At 49.5% G+C, this 22,470-nt stretch overlaps 1 long non-coding RNA gene across 1 annotated transcript; it reads left to right on the top strand.

Moving 5' to 3' along the window:
• Positions 1-14,438: 14,438 nt before the first annotated feature.
• Positions 14,439-19,475, top strand: LOC122547850 (uncharacterized). The gene is made up of 3 exons (XR_015757064.1): positions 14,439-14,539; positions 15,925-16,161; positions 19,367-19,475. It is a non-coding gene; the product is annotated as an uncharacterized LOC122547850 (long non-coding RNA).
• The last annotated feature ends 2,995 nt before the right edge of the window (positions 19,476-22,470 follow it).

Here is a 22,470-nt window from a genome sequence, read left to right on the forward strand (position 1 = left end):
CTCCTCACACTCCCCACTCTCCCCACTCTCCCCACTCTCCCCACTCTCCCCACTCTCCCCACTCTCCCCACTCTCCCCACTCTCCCCACTCTCCCCACTCTCCCCACACTCCCCACACTCCCCACACTCCCCACACTCCCCACACTCCCCACACTCCCCACACTCTCCCCACTCTCCCCAAACTCTCCCCACTCTCCCCAAACTCTCCCCACTCTCCCCAAACTCTCCCCACACTCCCCAGACCCTCCACTCTCCCCTCACTCCGCACACTCCCCACTCTCGCCACACTCCCCACTCTCACCACACTCCCCACACTCCCCAGACCCTCCACTCTCCCCTCACTCCCCACACTCCCCACTCTCACCACTCTCACCACTCTCACCACTTACCCCACACTCCCCACTCTCCCCGCTCTCCCCACTCTCCTCACACTCCCCACTCTCCCCACTCTCCCCACTCTCCCCACTCTCCCCACTCTCCCCACACTCCCCACACTCCCCACACTCCCCACACTCCCCACACTCCCCACACTCTCCCCACACTCTCCCCACACTCTCCCCACACTCTCCCCGCACTCCCCGCACTCCCCGCTCTCCCCACACTCTCCCCACACTCTCCCCACACTCTCCCCACACTCTCCCCACACTCTCCCCACACTCTCCCCACACTCTCCCCACACTCTCCCCACACTCTCCCCACACTCTCCCCACACTCTCCCCACACTCTCCCCACACCCTCCCCACACTCTCCCCACACCCTCCCCACACTCTCCCCACACCCTCCCCACACCCTCTCCACCCTCACACACTCCCCACACTCTCCGCACTCCCCGCACTCCCCACCCTCACACACTCCCCGCACTCCCCACACCCTCTCCACCCTCACACACTCCCCGCACTCCCCACCCTCACACACTCCCCGCACTCCCCACACCCTCTCCACCCTCACACACTCCCCTCACACTCCCCACACTCCCCACACTCCCCACACTCCCCGCACTCCCCGCACCCTCTCCACCCTCACACACTCCCCACACCCTCTCCACCCTCACACACTCCCCACACTCTCCGCACTGCCCGCACTCCCCACCCTCACACACTCCCCGCACTCCCCGCACCCTCTCCACCCTCACACACTCCCCGCACTCCCCACCCTCACACACTTTCCGCACTCCCCACACCCTCTCCACCCTCACACACTCCCCACACTCTCCGCACTCCCCGCACTCCCCACCCTCACACACTCCCCGCACTCCCCACCCTCACACACTCCCCGCACTCCCCACACCCTCTCCACCCTCACACACTCCCCACACTCTCCGCACTCTCCGCACTCCCCGCACTCCCCACCCTCACGCACTCCCCGCACTCCCCACACCCTCTCCACCCTCACACACTCCCCACACTCCCCACACTCCCCGCACTCCCCGCACTCCCCACACCCTCTCCACCCTCACACACTCATCGCACTCCCCACCCTCACACACTCCCCGCACTCCCCACACCCTCTCCACCCTCACACACTCCCCACACTCCCCGCACTCCCCGCACTCCCCACACCCTCTCCACCCTCACACACTCCCCGCACTCCCCACCCTCACACACTCCCCGCACTCCCCGCACTCCCCACCCTCACACACTCCCCGCACTCCCATACTCTCAGCACTGACCAAACTGCCAAGCTTCCTTCAATAAACCTGTGCGCTCCTGATCCCTGTGTCACTCCTGTTTCTGGGCGTCTGCATGTGAATTGATGGAGTTGTGTGATGATGTTGCTGATTCATTTTGGATTTACTCCTGATGCGAATGTGCGAGTTGATGTTTGATTTGAATGGAGGTGTTTGTTGGGATCTTACTGTTTTTCTCTGGGTGCCGACAGATGTGATACAGGTGGTGACTGTGAATGCCTATGTACAGCCATTGCTACCTACGCTGAGGAGTGTAACAAGAGGGGAGTCTACATCCGATGGCGATCACAAGACCTCTGTCGTACGTAATGGGCTCACTTCCTCAGGCTTTGTATCAATTGGTGTGAGTGTGGGAACATTTGCGTAGTAGCCTACCCTAGTCCATCCCACTGTGGCTAATCCATTCTCTAACATCCCTCCCACCCCAGAAATCAGTTGATCACAGTATGGTATGATTGCATTGATCCATAGATTCCAAATCCTTGGGATTGGGATTTGGCGGGTGGGGTGGGGGTCGGGGTTGGGGAGTTGTGGATACTAGCTAAAAACAATGACTGCAGATTCTGGATCAGTGGTGCTGGAAAAGCACGGCTGTTCAGGCAGCATCCATGGTGCAGTAAAATCGATGTTTCGGGCTAAAGCCCTTCATCAGAAATAAAGGCAGAGAGCCTGAAGCGTGGAGAGATAAGCTAGAGGAGGGTGGGGGTGGGGAGAGAGTAGCATAGAGTACAATAGGTCAGTGGGGGAGGAGATGAAGGTGATAGGTCAGGGAGGAGAGGGTGGAGTGGATAGGTGGAAAAGGAGATAGGTAGGTAGGACAAGTCCGGACAAGTCATGGGGACAGTGCTGAGCTGTAAGTTTGGAACTAGGGTGAGGTGGGGGGAAGGGGAAATGAGGAAGCTGTTGAAGTCCACATTGATGCCCTGGAGTTGAAGTGTTCTGAGGTGGAAGATGAGGCGTTCTTCCTCCAGGCGTCTGGTGGTGAGGGAACGGCGGTGAAGGAGGCCCAGGACCTCCATGTCCTCAGCAGAGTGGGAGGGGGAGTTGAAATGTTGAGCCACGGGGCGGTGTGGTTGATTGGTGCGGGTGTCCCGGGGATGTTCCCTAAAGCGCTCTGCTAGGAGGTGCCCAGTCTCCCCAATGTAGAGGAGACCGCATCGGGAGCAACGGATACAATAGATGATATTAGTGGATGTGCAAGTAAAACTTTGATGGATGTGGAAGGCTCCTTTAGGGCCTTGGATAGAGGTGAGGGAGGAGGTGTGGGCACAGGTTTTACAGTTCCTGCGGTGGCAGGGGAAAGTGCCAGGATGGGAGGGTGGGTGGACCTGACCAGGTAGTCACGGAGGGAACAGTCTTTGCGGAAGGCGGAGAGGGGTGGGGAGGGAAATATATCCCTGGTGGTAGGGTCTGTTTGGAGGTGGTGGAAATGTCGGCGGATGATTTGGTTTATGCGAAGGTTGGTAGGGTGGAAGGTGAGCACCAGGGACGTTCTGTCCTTGTTATGGTTGGAGGGGTGGGGTCTGAGGGCGGAGGTGCGGGATGTGGATGAGATGCGTTGAAGGGCATCTTTAACCACATGGGAAGGGAAATTGCGGTCTCTAAAGAAGGAGGCCATCTGGTGTGTTCTGTGATGGAACTGCTCCTCCTGGGAGCAGATACGGTGGAGGCGGAGGAATTGGGAATACGGGATGGCATTTTTGCAAGAGGTAGGGTGGGAAGGGGTGTAATCCAGGTAGCTGTGGGAGTCAGTGGGTTTGTAAAAAATGTCAGTGTCAAGTCGGTCTTCACTGATGGAGATGGAGAGGTCCAGGAAGGGGAGGGAAGTGTCAGAGATGGTCCAGGTAAATTTAAGGTCAGGGTGGAATGTGTTGGTGAAGTTGATGAATTGCTCAACCTCCTCGCGGGAGCACGAGGTGGCGCCAATGCAGTCATCAATGTAGCGGAGGAAGAGGTGGGGAGTGGTGCCGGTGTAATTACGGAAGATCAACTGTTCTATGTAGCCAACAAAGAGACAGGCATAGCTGGAGACAGGCCGCCTACTTGCGGAACGTTTCCGAGAACACCTCTGGGACACCCGGACCAACCAACCCAATCACCCCGTGGCCCAACACTTCAACTCTCCCTCCCACTCCACCAAGGACATGCAGGTCCTTGGACTCCTCCATCGCCAGACCATAGCAACACGACGGTTGGAGGAAGAGCGCCTCATCTTCCGCCTAGGAACCCTCCAACCACAAGGGATGAACTCGGATTTCACCAGTTTCCTCATTTCCCCTCCCCCCACCTTGTCTCAGTCAAATCCCTCGAACTCAGCACCACCTTCCTAACCTGCAATCTTCTTCCTGACCTCTCCGCCCCCACCCCAGTCTGACCTATCACCCTCACCTTGACCTCTTTCCACCTATCACATTTCCGACACCCCTCCCCCAAGTCCCTCCTCCATACCTTTTATCTTAGCCTGCTGGACAAACTTTCCTCATTCCTGAAGAAGGGCTTATGCCCGAAACGTCGATTCTCCTGTTCCCTGGATGCTGCCTGACCTGCTGCGCTTTTCCAGCAACACATTTTCAGCCCATACATGTGCCCATGGCTACTCCTTTGGTCTGGAGGAAGTGGGAGGATTTGAAGGAGAAATTGTTAAGGATGAGGACCAGTTCGGCCAAACGAATGAGAGTGTCGGTGGAAGGATACTGTTGGGGACGTCAGGAGAGGAAGAAACGGAGGGCTTGGAGGCCCTGGTCATGGCGGATGGAGGTGTAGAGGGACTGGATATGCTGGAACCCCAATGTGTGTTCACTTCACTCTGTGCAAGTGACAAGCCCAGACACTGAGGGTCCACCGTCTTCCTCTTACTGACCAAAGTACCTTTGATCAGCTTGGATCATATCCTCCTATTGTGGATCAGTCATTCCCATTGAAGAGAACGAGTGCCCAGATAGAGAGAGAGAGAGAGAGCAACACATTTAGTCAGATCTCATTAATCAGATACTGCACTTGGAGTGTGGTAGATCTGGGTACACTCTGAGCTGAAAATGTGTTGCTGGAAAAGCACAGCAGGTCAGGCAGCATCCAAGGAGCAGGAGAATCGACGTTTCGGACATAAGCCCTTCTTCAGGAAATCTTATGCCCGAAACGTCGATTCTCCTGTTCCTTGGATGCTGCCTGACCTGCTGCGCTTTTCCAGCAACACATTTTCAGCTCTGATCTCCAGCATCTGCAGTCCTCACTTTCTCCTTGGTACACTCTGGTCTCTGGAGGATGATCTGATGGTGTGTGTGTCTTTCTCTCTCTCTCTTTTGGAGTTGTGGTTTTGAGGGGAGTGAGGAGAGTTTGGGGTTTGTTGGGTTTTGAGTTGCTCTAATTCTCTCTCTCTCTTTTGGACAGCAATGCAGTGTGAGAAGGGGCAGGTGTATGAGGCCTGTGGTTCTACATGTCCACAAACTTGCTCTGACCTCAGGGGGGGTCCAAAGGCTCGCTGTCCCTCCCTGTCCTGTGTTGAGGGCTGTTTCTGCCCAGAGGGGACTGTCTGTCAAGGTGAGTAATATTGGGACAAACAGGAGTCTGTTTAACTCAGGGGTTACACCCTGACTTTTATCTGTAATTCCTCCCAACCTAAAGGACAGAGTCCCATTAACCTCCTTTTAATTAGATGCTGCACTTGCAGACTCACCTTTTAGTGACCACACACCTCCATCCCATCACACCTCTAAACTCTGCAGGCTTCCTCTGTTTAAGAAATACACCAACTTTAGTGTTCTTCTTGTCAAAGTGGACAGCTTCACCATTTCCCACATTAAACCCCAGTTGTCAGATGTTTGCCCACTTCCTCAACCTGTATCTGTGTTAACCCTCTTCACAATGTATTTTTCCACAGAGTTTTGTGTCTGTTGTAAACAGAGCGGTGATGTCATTGGTGTAAATTGTAAACAGATCAGGGTCCAGCGCAGGTATCTCAACCAAGATTTCACAACCTGCCAGTCAAAGATCCATTTCTTCATCCTCTCTGTTTTCCACCAGCTGGCCTGTCTTCTGTCTGTGCTAATCAGTTAGCACCGACACCATGAGCTCCTGCTGTTGCATGGCACCTTGTGAAATGGCGCCTGGAAATCCAATCCTTTACCCATGGCTCCGTCAGAAATACATTCAGAGGTTCTCCTTTGATGATATCAGGCTGGCTCTTCCCAATTAACTCGGGCTTTTCTAAGTGGCTAGTTTTAACCTCCTTAATAACTAACTAATAAGTAATTAATAACTAACTGGCCTAATCTTCATCTCTTGCCTTCCACCCTTCCTTTGGTTACATCAGAGTTTTCCTTCTCTTTCACCATGATCACATCCCCTTTCCTGTTGGGATTTATAGCTGAGGGGAATTTCTCATGAATGATATGAAACCTCGTTAGGTTCACGGAACAGGAACAGGCCTTTCAGCCCACAATACCTGTGCTGACCATGTTGCTATTATAATCTAATCCCATCTGCCTGTGTAAGTTCCATTGATTTCCTGCTGCTCATGTAGTCATAAGTACAGAAGAGACCCTTTGGCCCATCGAGCCTGTACCTCCAAAGCTAAATTAAGTCTACACTAATCCCACGTTCCTGCACTTGGCCCAGTGTCTGAAATGTTCTGGCATTTTAAGTGCTCATCCAAATATTTTTAAAGCTGTGACGTTTCTGCATCAACTATCCGTCCAGGAAATGCATTCACAGAACATCGAGCATCAAGTAATCCAACACAGAGCACAGAACGTGGAGCACAGAGCACAGAACACAGAACACAGAGCAATCCAGCGCAGAACACAGAACATGGAGCATCGAGCAATACAGCGCGGAACGCGGAACACGGAACACGGAACATGGAGCATAGAACATGGAGCATCGAGCAATACAGCGCAGAACACAGAACACAGAACATGGAGCATCGAGCAATACAGCGCAGAACACAGAACACAGAAAACAGAACATGGAGCATCGAGCAATACAGCGCAGAACACAGAACACAGAACATGGAGCATCGAGCAATACAGCGCAGAACACAGAACACAGAACATGGAGCATCGAGCAATACAGCGCAGAACACAGAACACAGAACATGGAGCATAGAACATAGAACACAGAACATGGAGCATTGAGCAATACAGCGCAGAACACAGAACACAGAACATGGAGCATTGAGCAATACAGCGCAGAACACAGAACACAGAACATGGAGCATAGAACACAGAACACAGAACATGGAGCATCGAGCAATACAGCGCAGAACACAGAACACAGAACATGGAGCATAGAACACAGAACACATAACACAGAACATGGAGCATAGAACACAGAACACAACATGGAGCATAGAACACAGAACACAATATGGAGCATAGAACATAGAACATTGAACATGGAGCATAGAGCAATACGGCGCAGAACACAGAACATGGAGCATAGAACATAGAACACAGAACATGGAGCATAGAGCAATACTGCGCAGAACACAGAACACAGAACATGGAGCATAGAACATAGAACACAGAACATAGAACACAGAACATGGAGCATAGAGCAATCCAGCGCAGAACACAGAACATGGAGCATAGAGCATAGAACACAGAACACAGAACATTGAACATGGAGCATCGAGCAATCCAGTGCAGAACACAGAACATGGAGCATAGAACACAGAACATAGAACATAGAACACAGAACATGGAGCATAGAACATAGAACACAGAACATAGAACACAGAACACAGCGCAAAGGACACAGAACACAGAGCAAAGAACATAGAACACAGAGCAAAGAACATAGAACACAGAACATGGATCATAGAGCAATCCAGTGCAGAACACAGAACATGGAACATAGAACACAGAGCACAGAACATAGAACACAGAACATAGAACACAGAACACGGAACATGGAACACAGAACATAGAACATGGGGCATAGAACATGGAACACAGAACATAGAGCACAGAACATAGAACACAGAACATAGAACACAGAACACAGAGCAAAGAACATGGAACACAGAACATAGAACACAGAACATAGAACACAGAACAGAGAGCAAAGAACACAGAACATAGAACATAGAACATGGAACATGGAACACAGAACATGGAGCATAGAGCAATCCAGCGCAGAACACAGAACATAGAACACAGAACATGGAGCATCGAGCAATCCAGCGCAGAACACAGAACATGGAGCATCGAGCAATCCAGCGCAGAACACAGAACATGGAGCATAGAACACAGAACATAGAACACAGAGCAAAGAACATAGAACACAGAACACAGAGCAAAGAACATAGAACACAGAACATAGAACACAGAACATGGAGCATAGAACATAGAACACAGAACATGGAACATAGAGCAATCCAGTGCAGAACACAGAACATAGAACACAGAACATAGAACACAGAACATGGAGCATAGAACATAGAACATAGAACACAGAATACAGAACATAGAACACAGAGCAAAGAACACAGAACACAGAACACAGAACATAGAACATAGAGCATAGAACATAGAACACGGAACATGGAACACATAACACAGAACATGGAGCATAGAGCAATCCAGCGCAGAACACACAACATGGAGCATAGAGCAATCCAGTGCAGAACACAGAACACAGAACACGGAGCATAGAATACAGAACATAGAATACAGAACATAGAATACAGAACATAGAATACAGAACATAGAACACAGAACATAGAACACAGAACATAGAACACAGAACATAGAACACAGAACATAGAACACAGAACATAGAACACAGAACATAGAACACAGAACATGGAGCATAGAACATAGAACACAGAACATGGAGCATAGAACATAGAACACAGAATACAGAACATAGAACACAGAGCAAAGAACACAGAACACAGAACACAGAACATAGAACATAGAGCATAGAACATAGAACACGGAACATGGAACACATAACACAGAACATGGAGCATAGAGCAATCCAGCGCAGAACACAGAACATAGAACACAGAACATAGAACACAGAACATGGAGCATAGAACATAGAACACAGAATACAGAACATAGAACACAGAGCAAAGAACACAGAACACAGAACACAGAACATAGAACATAGAGCATAGAACATAGAACACGGAACATGGAACACATAACACAGAACATGGAGCATAGAGCAATCCAGCGCAGAATACACAACATGGAGCATAGAGCAATCCAGTGCAGAACACAGAACACGGAGCATAGAACACAGAACATAGAATACAGAACATAGAATACAGAACATAGAACACAGAACATAGAACACAGAACATAGAACACAGAACATAGAATACAGAACATAGAACACAGAACATAGAACACAGAACATGGAGCATAGAACATAGAACACAGAACATAGAACACAGAACATGGAGCATAGAACATAGAACACAGAATACAGAACATAGAACACAGAGCAAAGAACATAGAACACAGAACACAGAACATAGAACATGGAGCATAGAACACAGAACATAGAACACGGAACATGGAACACATAACACAGAACATGGAGCATAGAGCAATCCAGCGCAGAACACACAACATGGAGCATAGAGCAATCCAGTGCAGAACACAGAACACAGAACACGGAACACAGAACACGGAACACAGAACACGGAACCTAGAACACAGAACCTAGAACACAGAACCTAGAACACAGAACCTAGAACACAGAACATGGAGCATCGAGCAATCCAGCGCAGAACACAGAACATGGAGCATAGAACACAGAACACAGAACACAGAACATAGAACACAGAACTTAGAACACAGAGCAAAGAACATAGAACTCAGAACATAGAACACAGAACACAGAGCAAAGAACACAGAACATAGAACACAGAACACAGAGCAAAGAACATAGAACATAGAACACAGAACATAGAACACAGAACATAGAACACAGAACATAGAACACAGAACATGGAGCATAGAGCACATCACTAGTAACCGGACTCCAGGCTGAATATTTTCCATCAACCACCACTCGCTGCCTTCTTTCAGAAAGCCAGTTTCTAATCCAAACTGCTAAATCACCCTCGATCCCATGCCTCTGCATTTTCTCCAACAGCCTACCATGTGGAACCTTACCAAAAGCTTTACTTGAAGTCCATGTATACCACGTCAACTGCCCTACCCTCATCTACATGCTTGGTCATCTTCTCAAAAAACTCAATGAGGTTTGTGAGACATGACCTGCCCTTGACGAAACCATGTTAACTACCTACAATCAAATTGTTGCTTGCTAGATGATTATAAATCTTATCTCTCATAATCCTTTCCAAAACCTTTCCTACAACAGAAGTAAGGCTCACTGGTCTATAATTACCTGAGTCATCTCTACTGCACTTCTTGAACAACATTTGCAATCCTCCAGTCCTCTGGTACTGAACCTGTAGACAATGATGACTCAAATATCAAAGCCAAAGGCTCTGCTATCTCCTCCCTAGCTTCCCAGAGAATCCTCGGATAAATCCCATCCGGCCCAGGGGACTTGTCTACCTTCACTCCTTCTAGAATTGATAACACCTGTTCGTAACTAACCTCGATCCTTTCTAGTCTAATATCTCGTACCTCATTCTTCTCCTCTACAATATTCTCCTTTTCCTGAGTGAAAGCCGATGAGAAATGTTTGTTTAGCACCTCTCCGATCTCCACAGGGTCCACACTCAACTTCCCACTTCTGTCTTTGACTGGCCCTGTTCCTACCCTAATCATCCTTTTATTCCTCACATACCTACAGAAAGCTTTAGGGTTCTCCTTTATTCTATTTGCTAAAGACTGCTCGTGTCTTCTCTTTGCTCTTCTTAACTCTCTCTTTAAATCCTTCCTGCCTGATCTGTAATTCTCCATCGCCTCATCTGAACCATCTTGCCTCATCAACACATAAGCCTCCTTCTTCTGCTTAACAAGAGATGCAATTTCTGTAGTAAACCACGGTTCCCGTACCTTATCGCTTCCTCCCTGCCTGACAGGGACATACGCAATATCTGTTCCTTAAACCAGCTCCAATTTCCATTGTCTGCATCCCCTGCATTTTGCTACCCCATTCTATGCCTCCTGATTCGCGCCTAATTGCATTATAATTGCCCTTGCCCCATCGATAACTCCTGACCTGTGACATGTACCTATCCCTTTCCATTGTTAAACTAAACGTAACTGAATTATGGTCACTCTCTCCAAAGTGCTCACCTACAACTAAATCAAACACCTGGCCTGGTTCATTTCCAAGCACCAGATCCAGTGTGGCCTCCCCTCTTGTTGGCCCTTCGACATACTGTGTCAGGAAACCCTCCTGTACATATTGGACAAAAACTGATCCATCCGACGTATTAGAGTTATAGCATTTCCAGTCAATGTTGGGGAAGTTAAAGTCCCCCATAATGACCACCCTGTTCCTTTCACTCCTACCCATGGTAACATTGCCAATCCTCTCTTCCACCTCCCTGGAACTCTGTGGAGGCCTATAAAAAAACTCCAAGCAGTGTGACCTCTTCTCTCCTGTTTCTAACCTCAGCCCACACTACCTCAGTAAACGAGTCCTCGTCAAAAGTTCTCTCAGCCACCGTTATACTATCCTTGACTAACAAGGCCACCCCTCCCCCTCTTTTACCGCCTTGCCTGTTTTTAATGAAAGATCTAAACCCTGGAACCTGCAACATCCATCCCTCACCCTGCTCTATCCATGTCTCCGAAATGGCCACAACGTCGAAGTCCCAGGTACCTAACCATTACTTCGGATACTCCTGGCGTTGAAGTAGACACAATTCAAACCCGTTTGCTGTCTGCCAGCACATTCCTGTGACCATGAAATCCGATCACTGTCCTTCCTACTCTCATCCTCCTGTGCACTGCAACTACACCTCCGGTTCCCATCCCCTGCTGGGCTAGTTTAAACCGACGCAAATAGCACCAGAAAATTTCCCAGAACCTTCCACCTTCTGGGTGAAAAAGTTTCCTAAAATTCCTTCCAAATGTTCTGCTTTTCACCTTAAAATTATCCCCCTTTATTTTTGACCCTTCAAGTAAGGGGAATAGCTGCTTCCGATCCATATTATCCTACAGACCTCTATCAGGCCGCCACACTGCTCTAATGTAACCAGCCCGAGTTAATCCAGTGTCTCTACATCGCGAGGCTGCTCTATCCTGGCAGCATCCTGGTGAATCTCCCGTACACATGTTCCAGTGTAATCACATCCTCCCTATAGTGCTGCACCAGAGCTGCACACAATCCTCCAGCTGTGGCCTCACCAAAGGCCTGTACAATCCCAACATCACATCATCTATCCCTCCAAGTATCCCCTATGCCTTCTTAACAATCCTATTAATCTGCCCAGCCACTGGCAGGAATCTGTGGACATATATCCTCAGAGCCCTTTGTCTCCCTGAGCTTCACAGTCTAAATATGAGTCCTTGTCTGTTAAAAACATACACTTTCTTCCATTTTCCTGTGAGTCTGTACCTGTGTTTCCGCTCATTCCTATGTAGGTTCCCATTTAGATTTTAAACTTGAACTTTAAGGATGGGGATTACGTTTAAACTTAAGGAAAACTTCAAATAGATTATGATCAATATTCCCCACTGTGTACCCGAACTACACCAACCTCCGTTTCCACCTCAAATGCCCAAACAATGTTTACCATTGGACTAATTCCAGGTTTCCTTCCTGTCCAGATTCCGGGTGCATTAAGCCGTCAGAATGTTCTTGCCGTTGGGGTGATGCTGAGTTTCCTGTGGGAACAGTGGTCACTGAGGACTGTCAAAATTGGTGAGCAATTGTGAGAATCTAATGATGAGCACAGGGCACAGTGTCACACTGTTAGTGAACATAGAGTACAACGTGGGGAGACAGATTCACTCGAGGGTTAGGGTCTGGAGTGTACTGTCCGAGAGTGTGGGGGGAGGGGAGGTTCACTCGAGGGGTTAGGGTCTGGAGTGTACTGTCTGGGAATGTGGGGGGAGGGGGAGATTCACTCGAGGGGTTAGGGTCTGGAGTGTAATGTCTGAGAGTGGGGGGGAGGGGGAGGTTCACTCGAGGGTTAGGGTCTGGAGTGTACTGTCCGAGAGTGTGGGGGGAGGGGGAGGTTCACTCGAGGGGTTAGGGTCTGGAGTGTACTGTCTGGGAATGTGGGGGGAGGGGGAGGGTCACTCGAGGGGTTAGGGTCTGGAGTGTAATGTCTGAGAGTGGGGGGGAGGGGGAGGTTCACTCGAGGGATAGGGTCTGGAGTGTACTGTCTGAGAGTGTGGGGGGAGGGGGAGGGTCACTGGAGGGGTTAGGGTCTGGAGTGTACTGTCCGAGAGTGTGGGGGGAGGGGGAGGGTCACTCGAGGGGTTAGGGTCTGGAGTGTACTGTCTGAGAGTGTGGGGGGAGGGGGAGGGTCACTGGAGGGGTTAGGGTCTGGAGTGTACTGTCCGAGAGTGTGGGGGGAGGGGGAGGGTCACTCGAGGGGTTAGGGTCTGGAGTGTACTGTCCGAGAGTGTGGGGGGAGGGGGAGGTTCACTCGAGGGATAGGGTCTGGAGTGTACTGTCTGAGAGTGTTGGGGAGGGGGAGGGTCACTTGAGGGGTTAGAGTCTGGAGTGTACTATCTCTGAGTGTGGGGGGAGGGGGAGGTTCACTCGAGGGGTTAGGGTCTGGAGTATACTGTCCGAGAGTGTGGGGGGAGGGGGAGGTTCACTCAAGGGGTTAGGGTCTGGAGTGTACTGTCTGACAGTGTGGGGGGAGGGGAGGTTCACTCGAGGGGTTAGGGTCTGGAGTGTACTGTCTGAGAGTGTGGGGGGAGGGGGAAGGTTCACTCAAGGGGTTAGGGTCTGGAGTATACTGTCTGAGAGTGTGGGGGGAGGGGAGGTTCACTCGAGGGGTTAGGGTCTGGAGTGTACTGTCTGAGAGTGTGGGGGGAGGGGGAGGTTCACTCGAGGGGTTAGGGTCTGGAGTGTACTGTCTCTGAGTGTGGGGGGAGGGGGAGGTTCACTCGAGGGGTTAGGGTCTGGAGTGTACTGTCTCTGAGTGTGGGGGGAGGGGGAGGTTCACTCGAGGGGTTAGGGTCTGGAGTATACTGTCTCTGAGTGTGGGGGGAGGGGAGGTTCACTCGAGGGGTTAGGTTCTGGAATGTACTGTCTGAGAGTGTGGGGGGGAGGGGGAGGTTCACTCGAGGGGTTAGGGTCTGGGGTGTACTGTCTGACAGTGTGGGGGGAGGGGGAGGTTCACTCGAGGGGTTAGGGTCTGGAGTGTACTGTCTGAGAGTGTGGGGGGAGGGGGGGGGTCACTCACGGATTGTAAAGAGTAAATTGTGTAAGAGTTGAGTGAGGAGGCTCGGGGTAAGGGGTGGGAGGGAGTGGCACTGGATGAGTTGCTCCTTTGCAGATGCAGCTGGTCTGTATATTCTGAGCTGAGGTGAATGGACTCTGTGTCTCCCTGCAGTACATGCCTTGAGGGTGAGTGGGTTTGCAGTGGTCAGCCCTGTGTCCAGGCCAGTCCATGCCTACATACGGAGTTTCCCTGTCACAGTGGGCGCTGTATCCCAAAGGTGTGGGTCTGTGACAATGAGGACGATTGTGGAGATGGCTCTGATGAATTCTGTGTGTCAACGTGTGAGCCACATCATTTCCAGTGTGCCAACGGTCAGTGTGTACCAGTGAGTGACCGCTGCAATGGCCGTGCAGATTGTAGTGACCGCTCGGACGAGAGGGGATGTCCAGCTCCAGCCTGCACTGCCCATGAGTTCCGCTGTGCGAATGGACAGTGCATCATCAAGGAGCAAGTGTGTGACGGCAAACTGGACTGCGGCCAAGCTGACCACACAGACGAGACTGGTATGGGGGAGGGGAGAGGGACGGGGGAGATGGATGGGGCGGGGGAGAGGGGCTGAGGGAGGGAGGGGGAGCTCAGGGACAGGGATGGGGGGAGAGAGAGAGAGCTGTAGTGCAGCAGGGAAAGGGACGGTTGGGAAGAGGGAGGAATGGTGATTGTATGGGAGTAGGACAGAAGGGGGGAGAGGGAGAATAGGGGAGGAGAGGGGGGAGGTGACAGAATGAGAGGGGAGGGAGAATGAGGGGGAGGGGATAGAACAGGAGGGAAGGAGGGGTTGATGGAGACTGAGAGGGAGAATGGGGGAGGGCAGAGGGAGAGAGGGAGGAGGTGAGGTGAGGTTGTGCGAGTTCCCTTCTCTCACCTGGATCTCCATCTTCCTCCATCGTCCTCTCTTCGAGTTCAGCTCCTGATCTGCCCCTGTTCTGCTCCGTGCCCCTTACCCCCTCCCCCAGGTGAGTGAGGGTCACACCCTGCACCAACACCAATCACATCGACAGTGCCTGCTGTGTGAGCTGACCCTGTGAGGTGCCTACAACTCATGTTTACTCCGAACCGTGCAGCGTGCAGTTCCTGAGAGAGCAGGCAGCCAGTGAGAGGTCTCCGTTTACTGTAGTGTGTCAGTCTGTTAGTGCTACTGTGTGGCCCTTTCATTCTGTGCATCACAATCTCAGTGTGACTTCCTTTGGTCCCATCACTGACGAGGAGAAAGAAAACCCCTTCACAAAGCGATGGTAGGACGATTGTGGGGATGGCTCTGATGGCTCTGGCTTCAGTCTGATGCTTTATCAAAGAGTCATACTGGAGATGGCCATCCTACCCATCGAGCTTGTGCTTGCCCTCCTGAAGAAATGTCATTATTATCTGTAAGACAGCATGAACCATGACTCCATGTTTACATTATCCAGTTGAACTCTGGCCCCTGTTTGATGAGCCCGTAGTTTTGATCATATTGAGTTAATCTCCATTAAGATGGTGACCTCTGATTTTTAGACAGTGACCCCACCTCCTTTTTGTTTCATCCATCAGTTAAACATCTTTCAGGATCCTGTCTGTTTCTCAGCAACATTTCATAAAACTCCAGCAAAACATCTCAACTTCGACATTCAACCCCATCCCTGTGCAAGTGGACAAGATTCCATTTGTCTGTGGAATCACTTGCTGCCCATGCAGACTAATGTTATTGTGATTCATGCACCAAGAACCCACCGAGTCAGGATGGTGAGTGGCTTAGAGGGGAACTTGCTAGGGATGGTGTTCCCACGGCTCTGCTGCTCTTGTCCTTCTAGATGGAAGTGGAAGGCTTTCTCTGAGGAGGTTTCAGTGAATTGTCAAAGTGGATTGTAAGGCCTTTGAGTAAAAGAGGGATTTTCTGTTGACCTCTGTGCAGGCTGTTGGTCCCACTGTGGAGAAGGAGAGTTCCAGTGTTGGACAGATGATTGTGTTCCCTATGCTCAGCGATGTGATGGCCATGATGATTGTGGAGATTTCAGTGATGAGCAGAACTGTGTATGTGGGTCAGGAGAGTTCCAGTGTCCTGATAACCTCTGTTTAAGGAGCAACCAGGTCTGTGATGGAATATCAGACTGTGACCCAGGAGTGGATGAACTCATCTGTGAAACTAACGGTATGTATCTTCAGGTCAAAGGGAAAGAAGCAGTAAATAAGAATAATTCATCAATAAAATCAAAATAAAGGTGGAATGCAGAGAATGTAGAACAGTTCAGTCAGTCTGTTTCTACTAAACCATTGACAAAGGGTCTGCTAAAACTGGTCCTTCCTCTGTAGATACTGACTGTCTGTCTAATGATCACAAATATAAACTCCAAACACACTCTTTCTGACAGAATGCTGAATGTGGCCACGTTATGGTCACTGTTTCCATGGGGATCTTTTACTCTCACATCATTTATTAAACCTGTCTCAACACACATGACCAGATCCCAAACAGCCTGATCCCTGGCTGGGGATATTGTTCAAGGAAACAGTCCAGTGAAGACTACTCCTGCCAATCTGACTATCCCAATCTGCACGATTAAAGTCACCCACTTTGTCACATGCTCTCATTATCTCCTGGCTGACCCTCTGTCCCGCTGTACAGCTGCTGTGAGGGATCCTACAGATCTTCCTGATCCTTACCTTACCTGTTCCTTCCCTAAACCCATATGGATTCTGTATCCTCCAATCTCTGAGCAGTTCCTGCTGTCATCCTTTTTCCATCTCATACTAACAATGTTTCCCAGCAGCCCCATCCTTCCTGCCTGTCCCCTCAGAAAGTCACAGGGTCCTGATTATTGCCAGCGTTGATCTCCTTGTAACACTCTGCCTGCCTGTGATGATGATGATGGTGGTGGTGGAGATCACACCCATTTACCTGTATTTGCTGTTAATTCATTCGTTTTGTTCCAAATACCTATGTGTACCCAAGTAAAGAGCTGTTCATTTTGCCTTTTGCCCGCCTGGCCTGTTTTGATGGTATTTGCTGCTGTTTCTCTATGTTTGTACCCTCTATCATTTCCTGACCCACACTGTGTTACCGTTATTCAAATAGCTGCCCTGTAATACTGCCAGATCCTCTTGCTTTGTAAGTTAGCATTTCCCCTCTCCCAAACCAGCCCCTCTCTGTAGCCCTCATTGTTCCAGTCACCCGGACACTGGTCCAGCTCAGTCCAAGTGAAGCCCATCCCAGCCGAACAGCTCCCTCCTAGCTCTGTCCTGGTGTCATTGTCCCACAAACTGAAACCGTTTCTGCCACACTAACCTTTAAGCCACATGTTTAACTGCTTGATTTGATTTAAGCTGGACCGGGTAATCATCCCGAGATCTTTACCATGGAGTTTCTGCATTTTAGTTAAGCTCCTTATTCATCCTATCAATGTTGTTGGTACCAATGTACACAACAACCACTCGATCCCTCCTTTCCCTGTCCGAGTTCCTCCCCAGCCCTGGGGAGATGTCCTTACCCGACACTGAGTATCTTTCACAAGCTCCTGCTGCAGAGAACAGGATTATCACCCTCATTGTCCTGTTCCCTACCACAGCAACATTCCTACTTCCTCTTCCCATCTGAATGGCTGCCTTTATCAGGGTGTAGTGGTCCATATTCATCCCCAGCATGTTACTCTCACCATTGTGCACAGGAATGCAGCAACTGCTATGGATTAAGTCCTCCTGGCAGCTTGCTACTATTGGACCGGGCCTTAGTGAGACCACACCCAGAGTATTGTCATAAAGTCACAGATTCCTGCAGCACGGAGACAGGCCTATGGCCCAAACTGGTCCATGCCAACCAAAATGTCCATCCACACTAACCCCATTTCCCTGCACTTGGCCCATATCCTTCTAATCCTTTCCTATCCATGTATTTGTCCAAATGCCTTTTAAATGTTGTTAATGTACCCGCCTCAACCACCTCCACTGGCAGCTCATTCCATATGCGTACCACCCTCTGTGTAAAAACGTTGCCCCTCAGGTTCCCTTTTATTCTTTTCTCACCTTAAACTGACACCCTCTATTGTGTCAAGTTTTGGTCTCCTTTATCTGAGGGAGGACGTTGTGCCTACGAAGGGAATGCAGCAGAGATTTACCAGACTGATTTCTGGGATGGCAGGACTGAGAGATGGAATTATTTTGGAATCTATTGAATGGAGTTCAGAAGAATGAGGGGAATCTGATAGAAACTGAATAAAGTTATAATGGGACTAGACAGTGTGAACACAGGAGAGACATTCCTGATGACAGGAGAGTCCAGAACCAGGGGGTCATAGTCTCAGGATATGGGGTCGGCCATTTTGGACTGAGCTGTGGAGAAATGTCTTCACCCAGAGAGTGGGGGGAGGTGGGGTGTGAGCCTTTGGGATTATCCAGCACAGAAAGGGGTTGAGGCCAAAACCTTGAAGACTTTCATGAAGGAGTCAGATATAGCGCTTGGAGCCAAAGGGATCAAAGGGTATGGGGAGAAAGTGCGAATGGGGACTGAGTTGGATGATCAGCCATGACCATATTAAATGGTGGAGCAGGCTCAAGGGGTAGAGTGGCCTACTCTTGTTCCTACTTTTGATGCTCCTATGTTTGGAAGATCAATAACTCAGTGTTGGCCCAACAGCTACAATGGAAATGCTGTGAAGAAAGGAGAGCAGCCTTCATCCATCTCTCCAAAGCAAAGTCATCGTCCAGGACATCATCTAAATATCTTAAAGAATGTGGGAGTCACTGGCTGGGCCATGCCTAGTTGCCCTTGAGAAGGTGGTGGTGAGCTGCCTTCTTGAACCACTGCAGTCCATGAGCTTTCGGCTCAGTCAGAGTCACGGGATGATGATTTTCCAAAAACATGCTGACTTCCTGAGTTTTTTGTTCATTTACAGGATGTGGGCCTCTCTGGCTTGGCCCAGCATTGATTGTCCACCCTTAATTGCCCAGAGGGTAGTTGAAATTTAACCATGTTACTGTGGGTCCGGAATCACATGTAGGCCAGACCAGGTAAAGATGGCAGTTTCCTTCCCTAAAGGACATTACTGGCCGAGACAGGGTAACAGTCAGTGTCAAGGTTAAGTTTAGAGTCAGGGTTAGGAGTAGGGTTAGGGTCAGGGTTAAGGTTAGTGTTAGGGTGAAGGTTATTAAAAGGTTAGCCAGTTGAGGCTGGGGATCTGGGGAAAGAGATGTTGATGAATGATGCACCTTCTCTGCTCGCTGTGCTGAGCTCGAGAGAAGCTGCAGAGTCACTTCACAAACCGTCAGTGTCTGAGGTACAGAAGGGGCTGGTGAGAGTGTTGCCTGAGGGGCTATTGGGTTTGAGACCCGAACACGTAATGAAGCAGTGTAACTATTTTCAGTTCCAGTGATCTGTGGCCCAGGACAGTTTCCCTGTAGAAATGGTTCGTGCATTCCCAGGCGGGATATCTGTAATGGAGTAAGTAATTGTGAACACGGTGAAGATGAAACTCCAGGCAGATGTCCAGGTTCCACTGTGGAAGCTGTTTCTATCACCAGCCCAACCCCGTCATCTGCTCAAAGATTCCCTTCAGCAACAGGTAGGAACATGGTGTCGAAACAGCGAGTTATTCTGAGAGAGTTCATTATCAGAAAGTATTTAAACTTTCACTCAGTCTACCGGGTCAACAGTGAGTCCCATCTCCAAAATACACAGCATACATTCACCAAAAAGATCCTCAAATAACAAGGCCAGCGCTGGGTGGACTTTACAGAATCTGAGTTCCCTGACTGGGGTAGTTATTCTGGTCCAATCAGGAAGCCCTGCCTGACAGATGTGAACAGGAGTGTCAGACACCCTGCTCACTCTGAGAGCAGGATCGGAGGGAGCTGGGTCAGTGTGAAAGACTGTCTTCGTGTAAATGGTGATGGGATACTGGCCTCTGTGGAGTCATTTCATTTAGCACTTTCCAAACCCACAATCACTTCCATCCAGAAGGACAAGGGCAGCAGATAATGGGAACACCACCTCCTGCAGGTTCCCCTCCAAGCCCCTCCCCAACCCAACTTTTTTTTTATTCATTCCCGGGATGAGAGTGTCACTGGCTGGGCTAGTATTTATTATCCTTGACTAATTGCACAGAGGGCAGCAAGGAGTCAATCCCGTTGCTGTGGGTCTGAAGTCATGTGTAGACCTTCCAGATAAGCATGGCAGTCTCCCATAGTCCCATGGTAAAGGATGATAAAGGTTGTGTAGCAAGGACAGATCGATGGCATTCTGAAAAAAGATCATTGAACCCAAAACATTAACTGATTTTTCTCCACAGATGCTGCTAGACCTGCTAAGCTTTTCCAGAAATTTCTGTTTCTGATTTCCAGCATCTGCATTTATTTTGTTTAGATGGAGTTAGGTACAGGTCACATTGAACTGAATGCTAGAACCAGCTCAAATGGCAGAATGGCCTTCTCTATTAGTGACCCCAAGGTAGTCTTTTACAACAAATTGATGATGGGTTCATGGTCACTATTACATCTTTACTTCCAGTTTTTTTCCAATTTAATTATTTTCCAACCACCCACCATGATGGGATTTGAATGCGGGTGTCTAGATTAATCACTTAGTGATAATACCATAGCTCAGGACAACAATCTCAGGGTATGAGCAGACCAGGTAGGATCGAAGTGAGGTAGTGAACCTGTGGATTTCTCTCTCACAAAGGGCTGTGGAGACCAGGTCATGGAATATATTCAGGAAAGAGTCAGCTAATATATGAGATATTACAGGTATCGAGGAGTTTGGCTCATTTGAAGAGTCAGTGAGACAGAGTGGGCTGAATGGACTCCGAGACTGTAATGATTCTGAGAGAACATGGGTATTTGGCATATGGATCAGCATCTTCATACTGAATGGTGGAGCAGGTTGGAGGGGCTGAATGGCCTCCTCCTGTTACTGGCTTCTATGTTTGTGTCGCCCCCTGTTGGTCGGAGCTGACGGTTGCTCGGTTTTGTTGCAGCTGTTTGGCAGTGTCGCTATTTGGAGTTCCGATGTGACAGTGGTCAGTGTCGACCACGTGGCTGGGTGTGTGATAATGAACTCGATTGCCCAGATGGGAGCGATGAGAAGAACTGTAACAGGACATGTCTAACCGGAGAGTTCCAATGTGGGAGCAGCTCCCAGTGTATCCCACTCTGGCAGTTATGTGACGGCATTGCTCACTGTCAGGACCACTCTGATGAGACTGTTGACCGTTGTGGTGAGTGACTCTGGGCACTGGGTAAGGGGTGGGGGTGGGGTGGGGCGATGGTGAGGGTGAGGGTGAAGGGACTCGGTGCTGTATGGAGTGAGAGGGGGATTTCTCCATGGCTTTCTGTCTGTGACACTCTGGCCACTGACTGTCCTGTTCCTGGAAACTGTTTGTACTCACTGACAAACTGCTCTTGATTCTGATCACCACGATTAAATTTCACCGTAACCTTCGCTGCTCTAACAGGCACAATCTCAGATCCCCCAGTCCCTGAATGAAGCTGAACTCAGTTTGCTGTTGTAAATCATCCCTGCACCTTCGTGTCCTCTCAACGTTATATGTATAAACACAAAAAAAGAATTTCCCAGGATGTTACTGAGACTGGAGGGTTTGAGCTATAGGAAGAGGCTGGAGCGTCAGAGGCTGAGGGGTCACCTTATGCAGGTTTATAAAATCACGAGGGGCATGGATAGGGTAAATAGACAAGGTATTTTCCCTGGGGTCGGGGAGTCCAGAACTAGAGGGCATAGGTTTAAGGTGAGAGGGGAAAGATATAAAAGAGAGCGAAGGGTCAACTTTTTCATGCAGAGGATAGTACGTTGTTGGAATGAGCTGCCAGAGGAAGTGGTGGAGGCTGGTACAATTACAGCATCGAAAAGGCATCTGGATGGGTTTATGAATAGGAAGGGTTTGGAGGGATATGGGCCGGGTGCTGGCAAATGAGACTAGATCAAATTGGGATGTCTGGTCAGCATGGATGAGTCGGGCTGAAGGGTCTGTTTTCATGCTGTACATCTCTGACTGTACTTGGTTAAAAGATTACATTATGAGGACAGGTTGTGAAGGTTGGGTTAAATTCTCTTGAAAATGTGCAACTAATTAAAGACTGTTAGGATTAGCTGTTTAAGATGGTTAAAGGATTTGATGGAGCTGATGGAAAGAAGCTTACTCTCTGTGTTGTTTGGGACATCCTTAAAGTGGGGGGAGATGAGGTGGGGCGGGGGAGGGGGGGTTACTGCCACAGAATGCCTCACAAACATGGGCAAGTGGCAATCTGAAACGCAAACAGAGATTACCAGAGAAACTCGGCAGGTCTGCCAGCCACTGTGGAGAGAGAAAAAGAGAATGTTTCGAGTCTGGTTTAACTCTTTGAATGGAAATGTGGAACTCACTGGATTCCAGAAAGCTGCTGAGCTTCAAGGTCATTCAGTCATAAGTGAATGAGCTGAAAATGTGTTGCTGGAAAAGCGCAGCAGGTCAGG

The sequence above is a fragment of the Chiloscyllium plagiosum genome, unplaced genomic scaffold, assembly GCF_037043375.1.
Source record: "Chiloscyllium plagiosum isolate Xiang-an unplaced genomic scaffold, Cpla_swu_hap1 HiC_scaffold_4, whole genome shotgun sequence".
In the NCBI taxonomy this organism is placed as follows: Eukaryota; Metazoa; Chordata; class Chondrichthyes; order Orectolobiformes; family Hemiscylliidae; genus Chiloscyllium; species Chiloscyllium plagiosum.